The sequence below is a fragment of the Gastrolobium bilobum genome, unplaced genomic scaffold (assembly GCF_033153095.1).
Source record: "Gastrolobium bilobum isolate Gb01-03AN ecotype WA unplaced genomic scaffold, APGP_CSIRO_Gbil_v1 utg7754, whole genome shotgun sequence".
NCBI classification, from domain to species: Eukaryota; Viridiplantae; Streptophyta; class Magnoliopsida; order Fabales; family Fabaceae; genus Gastrolobium; species Gastrolobium bilobum.
In genome coordinates, this window is record NW_026896773.1 from 1 (window position 1) to 2,962 (window position 2,962).

Sequence of the window (2,962 nt, forward strand, 5' to 3'; positions counted from 1 at the left end):
GAAAATATTCAACAAATCATGAAAATCATACATTGATGCTTATTATGAAAAATTGAAGTTATCATCATGCTCATAATTTTCTTGCCATTTTCATTTAATTGCACTGAGAAAAGTTTAAAATTTTCACAAAAACAGTGGCTTGGGGTTTTTCAAAACAAACTTAATATAAAAAAATCAATTCAAAAAGAATTAAGCTAAAGCAAAGGAGAAGGGATTTGAGATAGTTCCCTGTTTTAGCCGGATGTTCTGTGTATGCTCATGAAGTTCCTCCGACTTATTCAATTGTGCTTAGATGAACCACGCATTTCCCATTCTCATATTTAAATGTTGCTGTCATCAGCAACAGATTTAAATCTAAAAAGAAAACGCGTCGAGAAATAAAAACAACTAGTTGTTTCCTCTTGTTGTTTGTTCCCTTTTCTTCACCTGTGAAATTCACTCAATGACAGTCATTAGTCTTAACACCTTCTCCTATATTTTTGTATTTTTTTGTATTTAATTCAAAGTAAAAATAATTAAAACAGTGAAATTAAAATAAAACACTAAAGTGTGGGTTTGCCTACCTATTAGCGCTTATTTAACGTCACGAGCCTGACGTACCTGACTTGTGATCATGGTGGCTCAAAGTATGATCTTGGTGATGACCAAGCTCCATCATTTAGAAATTGTGTCCTACCATAGTGCTCTTCTGCATATAGATGAGGTAAAGTAGTCTCAGGAACTTTGAATTTGGTATTTATATGCTTTGCCTTGCTCCTCGGCTTTTCCATCTTAACTTTTGGCTTACTTTCTTGAGAATACTCCTCATTGTGCTCTTCTTTACCTTTCTTTTCACTAATAAGGTAGACTTGATCTTCCGGTTGAGCTACAGATGAGGGGACTTCTTTGTCAAAGAATTTGAAAATTGCTTGCTCTCCGTCTACCCGTAAGATCAACTCACCTTTAAGTACATCAATCAGTGCTCCTGAAGTTGCCAAGAAGGGTCTTCCAAAAATCATAGGAATTGTGGCATCTTCTTCAATGTCAAGGATGACAAAATCAACAGGAATGATGAATTTGTCTACCTTTACCAATATGTCCTCAATGATGCCATAAGCTTGCTTTAAAGAGCGGTCAGCCAATTGCACTATCGTCTTTGTGGGCTTCACTTCAGTAATCCCCAGCTTCTTCATCATGGAGAGTGGCATGACATTGATGCTAGCTCCAAGATCACATAAAACATTGTCCACTTCCACTTTGCCTATAGTGCATGGAATGCTGAAGCTCCCTGGATCCTTGACTTTGGTAGGTAACTTCTTTTGGATGATAGCATTACATTCCTCCGTCAGATCAACCGTCTCACATTCCTGCAACTTATGCTTCCTTGATAATAGATCCTTCATGAACCTTGCATAGTTGGCCATGTTCTCTAAAGCTTCAGCAAAAGGAATGTTGATCTGGCACCTCCTGAATATGTCTAGAAACTTTGAACACTGCTGCTTCTGAATCTCTTTCTTTAATCTCTGAGGATAAGGGATTCGAGCATATGGGGAGAGATCTAATGGCTTGTTCTGTCTTTCTAGAGCTTTCTTCTTCTCCCACTTGAATAGTTTATTTTCGGCTTTATCAGGATTGCTTTTGTCAACTTCAATAGTATCATGTGCCTTTTCTTTCTTCTCTTCTTCAACTGATGCTTCTCCATCCTTCTTCTTTTCTTCGGGCTGCTCCTCTATAGGCTGAATCAATGTCCCACTCCTAGTGGTGATAGCATTGCAATGCTCCCTTGGATTGACAACTGTGTTGCTTGGAAAAGTACCCTGAGCCTTCTCAGAAAATTGCTTTGACAACTAGCTAATCTGAATTTTTAAATTTCTTATGGAAGCTTCTTGATTTCGGTGTGCTGATCTAGTCTCTTGCATGAAAGCAAATGTGTTCTCTCTGAAAGCATTTGCACCTTGAATATAATCAGAAGTGGTATTGCATAGCTGTGCAAAAGCTTTCTCCCACTCAGAAGTGGTGCCTTGAGGTGGAGGTTGTTGTTGCAATGGAATAGGAGGATTCAGTTGATGGGTTGGTTTGTAACTAAACCCTGGATGTTGATTTTGATTCTTCCACCCTTGATTGTAGTCATTCCCATACTGGTTCTTCCCCGGATTATTCTAGTTCTTTTGATCGTACCAGATACCGTTGACCTCTGCTGGTGGCATTTCAGTTGTTCTCATGTAGTCACAATCTTCAGTCGCATGAGCCTCTGCACAAATACCACATTTAATTTGAGAATTACTAACTGAAGAAACTTGAGAATGATTAAATTGTTTAGTAAGAGCATCTAATTGTTCTTGTTGTTTCTTGTGCATTTGCAGCATTTGTTCATTTTGGGCTAAGATTGCATCATAGCTGTCGAGCTTCATAATTCCTTCTCTCCTTTGTGCAACTGGGGCATTGTCAAATTCTTGAGAAGCTAAGGATTCTAACAATTCTAGCACTTCCTCTGGAGTTTTTGTTTTCAAGAAGCCCCCTGCAGCAGCATTTACCAGTGTTCTTGTGTTGGGTGTCATCCCTTGGAAAAAGATTCTTGCTTTCTCCCATGCTTCAATTTCATGTTGAGAACACTTCTTGGGTGATCCTTTGAATCGTTCCCAAGCCTCGTACAAAGATTCTCTTTCTTTTTGTTCAAAAGCAGTGATCTCCGCTTTGAGCCTTGCCATCTTTGAGGCTAAGAAAAATCTGGCCAAGAATTTTCTTGCTAAGTCATCCCAACTGGTTATGCTTCCTTCAGGTTGAGACTGCAGCCAAGGTCTTGCATCATCCTTCTGGGAACATGGAAATAGTTTGAGCAAGATAGCGTCACGAGAAACTCCATTCACTTTTAATGTATCGCAGTAAAGTAGGAAATCATCAAGATGACTATAGGGGTTCTCTGTGCTTCCTCCAGTGAACTGATTTTTTTGAATCAGTTGTAGCAGCGCCGGCTTCAACTCGA

General features: G+C 39.0%; 1 non-coding gene across 1 annotated transcript; it reads left to right on the forward strand.

The window, feature by feature from the left end:
* The first annotated feature begins 2,574 nt into the window (after positions 1 to 2,574).
* On the forward strand, positions 2,575 to 2,681 carry LOC133301936 (small nucleolar RNA R71). Its single transcript, XR_009750266.1, has one exon. It is a non-coding gene; the product is annotated as a small nucleolar RNA R71 (small nucleolar RNA).
* Positions 2,682 to 2,962: the final 281 nt, after the last annotated feature.